We start from the raw sequence: 10,788 nt of genomic DNA on the forward strand, positions 1-10,788 counted from the left end.
TTTCTGTCTCCTTTTTCTCCTCTCTGCTCTCTTTTCTCTCTCTTTTCTTTCTTAAAAAAAAAAACAGGAACCAACAAAGTTTTCCACTGTTTGACCAATGCACATCTGTGTTTGATACTGCCATAGTAATGCCTGACACCAACTGGACACTTCCTTTTACACTAGAATGATTGATACTCTTTGTGATGATATGTGTCGGCCAGTGCTCAATATGTTGTGCTTCTCCTATGGTCTGTAATATGCACTTTACTGGTTTTGTGTCATATGTTAGCATTTATTTTTTCTGTATTGTATCTTATTGTTGGTTGCTTATAAAAAATAAAAATAAAAAAAAGATAGCAAGTGGGATCAGAATTAAATATCTGTATTTTTTTAAAGAGAAATACAGACATTTTCAGGCTTTTTTGATAGATAGCAGGTCAGATCAGAATGAAATATCTGTATTTTTTGGAGAGTAATACATACATTTTTCTGGATTTTCTGATAGATAGCAAGTGGGATCAGAATTAAATATATGTATTTTTTTAGAGGAATACATAAATTGTCTGGCTTTTTGATAGATACCGGTAGCAAGTGGGATCAGAATGAAATATCTGTGTTTTTTTAGAGGAATACATATTTTTTCTGGCTTTTTGATAGATAGCAAGTTGTATGAGAATTAAATATCTGTATTTTTTTGAGAGTAATATAGACATCTTTCTTGGCTTTTTTGATAAATAACAAGTGGGATCAGAATGAAATATCTGTATTTTTTGGAGAGAAAAACAGACATTTTTCTGGCTTTTTTGATAGATAGCAAGTGAGATCAGAATTAAATATCTGTATTTTTGAGAGTAATACAGACATTTTTCTGGCTTTTTTTATAGGAGGTGGGATCAGAATGAAATCTCTGTTTTTTGTAGAGGAATACAGAATTTTTTTCTGGCTTTTTTGATAGATAGCAAGTGGTATCAGAATAAAATATCTGTAATTCTTTGGGAGTAATACAGAAATTTTTCTTGGCTTTTTTGATAGATAGCAAGTGAGATCAGAATGAAATATCCATATTTTTTGGAGAGAAATTCAGAAATATTTCTGTTTTTTTTGATAGATAGCAAGTGGGATCAGAATGAAATATATGTATTAATTTGAGAGAAATACAGAAATGTTTTTTGCTTTTTTGATAGATAGCATGTGGGATCAAAATAGAATATCTGTATTTTTTGAGATAAATACAGACATTTTTCTGGCTTTTTTATTAGATAGCAAGTGGTATCAGAATGAAAAATCTGTATTTTTTTTTTAGAGAAATACAGAATTTTTTTCTGCCTTTAAAAATAGATAGCAAGTGCTATCAGAATGAAATATCTGTATTTTTTGTAGTGTAGGACAGAAATGTTTCTGCCTTTTTTGCTAGATAGCAAGGGGTAGCATCAAAAACTGCACATATGTATATTTCAAGATATACAAAAGGCTCCTAACCTGTCCCTGTCACAATGCTTCTTTCTCTGACACAGAACACAAGATGGAGTGACTAACCTCTCCCTCCTTCCCTGTATAAATGCCTGTGCTCAGATCTGTCTTGAGTGGGCTGTTGGGTCTTCCTGTGCATCCTGGGAGCAGTGATTTGCTCTCAGCCACGCCATTCTCACTGGAAATAGTCGCCATTCCCGCCCCCTGCATTTTCCTTCGTTTGCTCGTCGAGAGCACAACCTCATGGCGAATCATAAGGCCGCTCTCGCTTAAATGTTCAGTAAGCCGGAAAGGCCTGATTCGCCGCGAGATCAAACGTACAAATCTCACCCATCACCAGAATATGTGTTGGAGGAGAGGCAGCTCAGGTGGTGTTTTCACTTCTGCCAGCAGATGGAGTGCTTCTGCAAAATATTCTGATTCTCCAGGGTGAAGGGGCAACTCTTATGGGTTTATGTGACTGAGATCAGGAAGTGACTAGTGGACAGGATTCCTGAACAGGGCTGCTGCTGGCTGCAGAGGAATGTTAGGTGGGTGGTACCCCCTGATCCTATTGGTTTATGGGTCCCATAGTATACAATATAAAGAGGCACCATCACATAACATTTTTATCAAGTTGGAAAACATGTTACCATGACTAGGGTATTTCCTTTGCCGCTTTTAAAACACTTCCCTCACCTTTACACTTTCCCCATACTCCCCCCATTACCTTACCAGCCATTCCTCAAAAAGACTTCTGACACCTTGTTGGATTTTAAAATGGCTGGCAAGCAGCCGTTTATTTAATAATATTAAAACTTTAATAAACCCAAAAAATAACCAATAAATAGGAACAGTATTAAATAACATAAATTACATATTTAACATATAAATACACATAACATTGCCATACAATTATTATATAGATTAACATACTTGAACATATAAAACTTTGCTCAACTAATTATCAAAATAAACTTATAAACTAAACCCCCATTTATAAACCACTGTGCCCAAATGCACTATAACCAAACAAACTCCAATTTATTTCACCAGGCTGCAGGTCTAGGAAAAGGTAAAGTCCGCTCCAACCAAATATAATTTACCGTTTTAACACACACTGGTTCCTAGCCACCCAGCACTGCCTCAGGGGCCCCACCATAACACTGTTAAATGGGCACACTACCACTGGGTTGCCCTTCCAAAAATGACCAATAGGACTCTTACCCTCCTAAACCCCAACCTCATCCCTGGGCACCCTTCCACACCCGAAAAGTTTGCTGTACATGGTCCTGCAACCCCAGGAACCACATCTCTGTGCCGACTGCATTTAGGTGCACCCCATCCCTGCGCAGGAATCTCCACTTCTCCTCTTCCAACTCCCTGTGACGGATAACAATCCCCCCATTTCAGGCCACAAACCTGCCCACCTTTTTAACTTTAATCCTCGCCTTGTTTGACTTCTCCATATCAGACCAAACTATGACTAACTCAGGGAATTCCAACTTTAACCTCAGAAAATCAAGCCTAATCAGCTCCCGCATAGACCTACATCCCATGTCGTCGTCCCCCCACGCCCCCCCCAGCCCCCCCCTGCATGGATTACTACCACATCCAGAGAACCATCCAACGGCGAAAATCTTTGAATTTCCGGCACCACCCTGCTCCATTACATCCCGGGAACTCCAAACCAGCGAACCACCAAACTGTAGCCTCCTCTCTGGATAAGCCTAGCTGCCTGCCTTCAGGCCATACCTCGGGCCTCCTGGCGCTCCACCAAACATAGGAATGCCCACTATTCAAATCATACAGGGCCGCACACCTGTAACAAAAACAAACAGATAACCAACACACAGTACTCCCTCCCCCCCCCCATGATGCCACAGATAACCCCTATTTACAACACACCCCTCACAACAGATGAGGCCTCACATATAACTGGAACCGCCTAGATTGCCACCTCCCAATCTGCCGAATCACCCGTACACCTAACCCCCATTTAGCTGCCACAGTGGCTGCCTCAGTCCAAAAAGAATGAGACGAGTAACCACCCAGATCTTTTTCCATGCTCACTAAACCTTTCTTAAAAACCGCTATGAACTGAAAATTTAAAAAGGGGGCCAAAAAGGCCCTGTCCTCATGCACCAACACTGGACCCCCTACCGTCGGCCTTCCCCCACCAGCTTAACCAGGCAGGAGACTCCACCCTCTGAAGGAGCCGCACTGGAAAACCCTTACCCAACTGGTCAGCCTTGGATTTACGGATGACCAGACTCATCTCCTCTGGAATCCATGTAACATACTGAAACAAAACACCCCCTCCAACACAAACCCATTACCAAAGCAAAGGGACTCCAGCCTCCTAGTATCCGGAGTCCTCTTACCCTTCCTATATCCCTTGACAGCTCTCTTCACCAAAAATTCCTTGCCCCCCCTAAACTTACCGGGTCCGCTCACTCACCGACCATTGAATCATATTACGAATTAATCCAGTGCAAGCTTCCACAACACCTCCAGACAGGGCTGCCCGCGTTGTTCTGCTTCCAGCGCCAACACTGGAAACGAGATAATGCATCAACTATAACAATACTCCTAGGCATATGACTTGCAAACAGATAAATGTTATGCTGCAGATGTTTTAGCACTTTCCATAGCATCGGAATCCAACTCTATCCCCAAAAATGTAATGTCAACCCTGGGCCCTCAGTTTTCTCCGCTGTCAGCAGCACCTCAAAACTATCAGTCACATGCTGCAGCATCCCCACCAAGACTCTACAAACCGAACTGTCCGACGGCCCAACCAACAGGAAGTCATCCAAATAATGAATGACCTAATCCACCCTTGCCACTGTCCTAACAACCCACTCCAAAAATGTTCTGAACGTCTCAAATAAGGTCCACAAAATAGAGCACCCCATGGGCAGGCACCTATCCACAAAATACTTCCCCTGCCACCTACAACCCAAACATTGCAGTCTGGGGCAACAAACGAAAACCAGCTTCGATGTCTGTCTTGGCCATCAAAGCCCCCTTTCCATAGCGCCCAACCCACTTAATAGCACAATCCAAGGATGTGTATGCCACCGTACACAAGTCTGGATCAATACCATCCATATTTCACCGATCCCCCTGGTGGGAACGATAAATTATCTGAATCATCTGAAACTTACCCGGGTCCTTTTTGGGAAACAAGCCCAAAGGAGAAACCACCAAATCCTCCATCGCTGGCACACAAAACGGCCCACTCATCCCACCCAGACCCCCCTCTTTTGCCAATTAATCTGTCGCCACCACTGGGTACCCATCCACAAACCCCTCCTCCAGCACCCTGGCCACCGCCCTGTCCAGATACCTACTTAGGAAGGGGTGCATCCTTGCGATGATCACCGAAATCCTGCCTTTTCCTCTGACATCTCCACCCCTACCTGCACCATGCTTGAAACACCTGGCAAGCCCATGGCTACCTCCACATCCTGAACACTTGTGGCGGAAACGGCAGCTGCCACCATGTCTTTGTGGTCCCACCTCATTGATGGCTGCACTGCCTTACGCTGACGAAAGTTGTTCATCATACCACAGCAAAGCTGTGCCCCCATAAAGTCTGTATGCTTCCCTAATGGTATCCAAATAACAAAAAAGACCAGCACACAGCCCAGGCTACTGCTCCAGAACACTCTGGAACACCCCAGAACACTCGCCAGAATACTGAATGCCTGCAACCAATAAAAAAGGTGCGATAATTCAAGCAGTATCTGCATTCTTTGCTGTCTTCCCTGCACCACTCCCCCACCGGCCTATCGACATTGCAATGCTCCAAAGGTAAAAGGGAAAAAAATATCAACATATTCACCTTTTAAAATGCGTTCACGAACATTCTCCTTCAGGTGAGCTCCAGGGGGTCCCTTGAAGCAGACATAAACCCCCCCCCCCGCATCTCCTACACCGCCTGCTCCGCAGAGTCCACCCCCTTCCCCAAAACTGCACACTCAGAACCCCCTTTCACCCTGTCCCCACTTACCGTATTTTTCGGCGTATAAGACGCTCCGGCCTATAAGACGCACCCAATTTTAAAGGAGAAAAACCTAGAAAAAAAGATTCTGAACAAAAATACTAAAAAATCACTCTGTGTCAATGTATCGCCTTCTAATCACCCTGTGTCAATGTATCCCCTTCTAATCACTCTGACACAGAGTGATCAGAAGGGGATACATTGACACAGAGTGATTAGGGTGTATACATGCTTCGTGCAAACTGTCACGATCAGGGAGAAAGGACCACTAGGGGGCACTTTGGCTTGCATGGAGGTGGTGTGAGCCCTGAGAATGGCCAAGGCGTAAAGTCTAAGCAGTAATCAGGTTTTCTCCAGAGCCTCTGCTGGTGAGAATTAGTTAGTTACTACCAGGTTGCGGACCTTGGGCACACCAAGATGGCCAAAGCACGGTGCTAAATCACTAGGAAGAAGGACAGTCAAGGAATGCCGGGGTCAAGACAGGCAGCAAGCAAGAGAGGTAAGGTCACAAGTCAGGGGTCAATAGCCAGTGATCCAGGAGACAGACAGCAATGACACAAAGGCCACTGCAGGAATGGGGAATACGCGGCATTAACACAGGAGCTGGACACAGAAAGCACTTGATTATGCAGCAGGTGTACAGGAACTAGATCACAGAATTTGGGAGCTCAAGCCACTTAGTATAGACTTGTTGCACAAAAAAAAAATACAGTTTGTGAGCCAGCTAAATAGCCAGGGCTGATCAAGAGGCTATTTCCTGATTGGCCAGCAAATTGGACAGAGTTATTAAAGCTTGGAAACAGAGGCATGCCAGCATCAGAACTGCAAGCATGCACAGGAGAGTGATGCCTGTGCTTTAGTAAGGAACAGGTAAGTGTGACACTTTGCATAACATATTTTACAAGGTAAAGAGGAACCCTCACATTACATTTTTATAAAGCTGAAATACACATTAACAATATAAGGTTTACATAGTAAAGAGGCAGGTTTATAATATAAAAGAAAGGTTTTCGATGCTAAATGGACCAGAACTCAACTTCAATGCTCCAGGCGACCAGGTACTGCTGTCTATTCTCCATAAAGTGTTATAACTTCATTCCCGTTTTACAGTGTTGCCAGAGCAATCAGATTGGACAGCAGCAAAGAGTCTGTCTTCAAATCTTCTGGAAGGGCCATCCCTTTGTCAGATCCCTAACAACTAAAACCCTCATACCCAGCTTAAAATTTGGAAACTCCTTCCACCCTTTATATCTAGGAAGGGCCACCTTCATAGACCTGAATTATGTAAGGAAAAAGTTAGATATGAACACTATTATGACATTACATAGACAATAGAGAGGGGTTTTTGCATAACATATTTTATAAAGGTAAAGAGGCATCCTCAAATAACATTTTTATCAAGATGAAATACATGTTAACATTACATGGTTTCCACGGTAGACAGGTACTTTTTCAATATAAAAGCAAAGCTTTCAATGCTAGATGGTGCAGAACAAAACTTTAATGCTCCAGGTGACCAGGTACTGCTGACTGTCCTCCAAAAAGGGGTATACCTTCTTTCCCGCTTTACAGTCCTACCAGAGCAATCAGACAGGACAGCAGCGAAGAGTCTTTCTTCAATCCTTCTGGAAGGGCCATGCCTTCTAAGATCCCTAACAATTAATCCCCTTCTATTCAGTTAAAAATTTGAAGACTCATTGCACCTATTGAATCTAGGAAGAGCCATCTTCATAGACCTGAATAACATTAAAAAAAAGTTAGATATGTTCTTTGCATAACATATTTTATAACAACTAAAACCCTCATACCCAGATGAAAATTTGTAAACTCTTTGCACCCTTTGCATCTAGGAAGAGCCACCTTCATAGACCTGAATTACATAAGAAAAAAGTTAGCTAGGAACATCATTATGACATTACATATACAATAGAGAGGTTTCTTTGCATAACATATTTTATAACGGTAAAAAGGCACTCTCTCCTAACATTTTTATCAAGTTGAAAAACACTATCACATTATATGGTTATGGTATGATTATAACTCTTTGCACCCTTTGCATCTAGGAAGAGCAACCTTCATAGACCTGAATTTTCAAAAATTTGGAAACTCTTTGCACCCTTTGCATCTAGGAAGAGCCACCTTCATAGACCTGAATTATAGAAGAAAAAGTTAAATAAGAACATACCTATGGCATTACATAAGCAAAAGTGAGGCTTCTTTGCATAACATATTTTATAACAACTAATACCCTCATGCCCAGCTTAAAATTTGGAAACCCTTTTCACACTTTCCATCTAGGAAGAGCCACCTTCATAGACCTGAATTACGTAAGAAAAAGTTAAATAAGAACATACCTTTGACATTACAGAAGCAAAAGAGAGGCTTCTTTGCATAAGATATTTTACAAAAGGTAAAGAGCCATCCTCACATAACATTTTTATCAAGTTGAAAAACATATTAACATTATAAGGTTTACATGGTAGAGAGGCACCTTTAAAATATAAAAGAAAAGGTTTGAAATGCTAGATGGTGCTGAACTCAACTTCAATGCTGCAGGTGACCAGGTACTGCTGTCTGTCCTCCATAATGGGGTATACCTTTTATCCCGCTTTACAGTCGTGCCAGGGCAATCAGGCTGGACAGCAGCAAAGAGTCTTTCTTCAATTGTTCTGGAAGGGCCATTCCTTCTCAGATCCCTAACAATTAAAACCCTCAAACCCAGATGAAAATTTGGAAACTATTTGCACCCTTTGCATCAAGGAAGAGCAACCTTTATAGACCTGAATTACATAAGGAAAAAGTTAGATAGGAACATACCTATGACATTACAAACACAATAGAAAGGCATCTTTGCATATGTTATTTTATAACAACTAATACCCTCATACCCAGCTTAAAATTTGGAAACTCTTTTCATCCTTTCCATCTAGGAAGAGCCACCTTCACAGACCTGAATTAAAGAAGAAAAAGTTAAATAAGAACTTACCTATGACATTATATAAGCAAAAGAGAGGCTTCTTTGCATAACATATTTTATAAAGGTAAAGAGGCATCCTCACATAACATTTTAATCAAGTTGAAAAACACGTTAACATTATATGGTTTACATGGTAGAGAGGCACCTTAAATATAAAAGAAAAGGTTTCAATGCTAGCTGGTGCTGAACTCAACTTCAATGCTCCAGGTGACCAGGTACTGCTGTCTGTCCTTCATAAAGGGGTATACCTTCTTTCCCGCTTTACAGTCCTGCCAGGGCAATCAGGCTGGACAGCAGCGAAGAGTCTTTCTTCAATTGTTCTGGAAGAGCCATTCCTTCTCAGATCCCTAACAATTAAAACCCTTCTATTTATATTTTGAGCCCAAATATATTTCTGCACTCTTTTACCCTTTTGGATATGGTAGGGAGCCATCAAACCCCCTGGATGTGATGGCCAGTAGGCCAAACCAAGAATCCTGTTGGGCAAACAGATAGACATACAAAGATCACAGGGTTTCTATTCCTTTCATACATACATACAACTAGAGTGAACTAGTGATAGCAAAGGTATAAATAAATGCTGTCTATGTTTTAAACCCATAATTTTATGTGCATTTAAATTTACTTTGAGGCCTTGCTGCAGGCCTCAGGCTTTGCTGGAGTAAATGTTGCCATGGCAATGTGCAAACAGCCCAGGAAATGGCCTAGCATCTTCAGTAGGTAAAATCTACTTGTTTTTCATTTAACTCCCCTCTATCTCTAAGTGTGAATTACAGAAGGGATTTGGATTTAGCTCAGTTTGGGTTCTGTTTATTACAGTTACACAGTATTTCATTGATATGATCGGTATTAAAAAATATATAAAGAATATATAAAGAATGCCAGACTACACTGTAAGGTGTCTTTTTGACATAATGCATTTTTTTTAAATTAAACCTTTTACCCAGGTAAATCCAAATGTAAATCTTCCTTGTATGTTTATAACAATGGATTTCAAGTAATGATGGTTTGCTTTCATCTAGTCTGTGATTATTGATCATTTATTGATATGATCGGTATTAAAAGAAATATAAAGAAGTATAAAGTACTAGGTGGAATACAAGGTACAGCGGTGTAAGAAAGAAGGGGTGCAGTCTGTAGAAGAAGGGGTGCTGTATCCCATTAGATTAGAGAAGATAGATTATCATGGGAGAATTTGGGTGATCCTATAATCCTGGAATGGATTTCCTAAAAATCATTTATTAGTTGGCAACTGTATTCGGTTGTATTGATCCTGGACCAAATTTATTCCAGGTTTGCTAGATCACCCAAGTTCTCCCATGATAGTCTATCTTAGTTGGTTCTGGAGAACTTTAGGAAATCAGGCCCCATTATGTTTTACATACCAATGTTTTATGTACATAGCAATGTTTTACCAATACATGACCTTACTACCCCCAAGGCTTTACTGTACATTGCAAACTACTGATTAAAGTATTTGTTGCCCCATCATAACCCCTATGGTTCCTTTTTTCTCTCTGCATCTTTACTATTGTACATCACTAAGTATGAATATGATTAGTCAGGGTTTAATAATTTTCTTATTGCTTTGCACTAAAACCCTGGAGAATGTTTTTTACCAGTGGGTTTTTGTATATACTCACATTTTTTGTAATTCTACTAACTTTATAATTTTGGTGCAACAACTTGTTTTTGGAGCATGTTTTTTTATTTTATGGCTGTATTATACAGATGAATTGCAAGCCAGCAGGGGATTTGCAATCCCCATACATAAAAATATTCTGTACTTTGTATCTACTTGTACAGTTATGCATATTTATGTGATTGAGCAAACAGATCTGGCTCCTGAGCTCCATCCTATGTTTGATGCATTGGTTCAGTGGCTTCCTTACAAGTCCTGGCTTGTGATAGAGCAGAATGTTTCTGGCTTCTAACTGCGGCAAACGTGACAATGTCCTTCCATGTCCAAGCCTGTCAAGTTCACATCTGTTTTAGCTCCAAGCTCTGGATAACATTGTCACACTCCCATGTTCCCCTGTTCCCAGCCAAAGTTTGCCAGGTCTGCTGCAAACCCCCTTGTCCTTGTGTCGCCTCAGTAATCAGCTCAGAAGCAATGTCCAACCTGGGATTTAAGGCTGCTGGTAAGGAGGGTGACCAGGAATTTCCACTGGATGAGATCGTGCTGTAGAGGCCCAATTGGGCAGGATGAGAGATGAAGCACAATGCATGTAGAGCATGACAACATCCTTCCATTTGCCTCAGCTTCATGTAAGAAGGGCTGTACTCACGTCATTCATTTTCCCTGATTCTTTATTTTTTTACACAATGCAAACAGAGAAACAGGCAGCACAATTTATACAATACATTGAGG

The 10,788-nt window shown here is 41.1% G+C and overlaps 1 long non-coding RNA gene across 1 annotated transcript; it reads right to left on the bottom strand.

The window, feature by feature from the left end:
* Positions 1-7,375: 7,375 nt before the first annotated feature.
* On the bottom strand, positions 7,376-8,773 carry LOC140343578 (uncharacterized). Its single transcript, XR_011923373.1, has 2 exons — positions 8,221-8,773; positions 7,376-7,523 (listed from the first exon to the last, which is right to left on the bottom strand). It is a non-coding gene; the product is annotated as an uncharacterized lncRNA (long non-coding RNA).
* Positions 8,774-10,788: the final 2,015 nt, after the last annotated feature.

The sequence above is a fragment of the Pyxicephalus adspersus genome, chromosome Z, assembly GCF_032062135.1.
Source record: "Pyxicephalus adspersus chromosome Z, UCB_Pads_2.0, whole genome shotgun sequence".
In the NCBI taxonomy this organism is placed as follows: domain Eukaryota; kingdom Metazoa; phylum Chordata; class Amphibia; order Anura; family Pyxicephalidae; genus Pyxicephalus; species Pyxicephalus adspersus.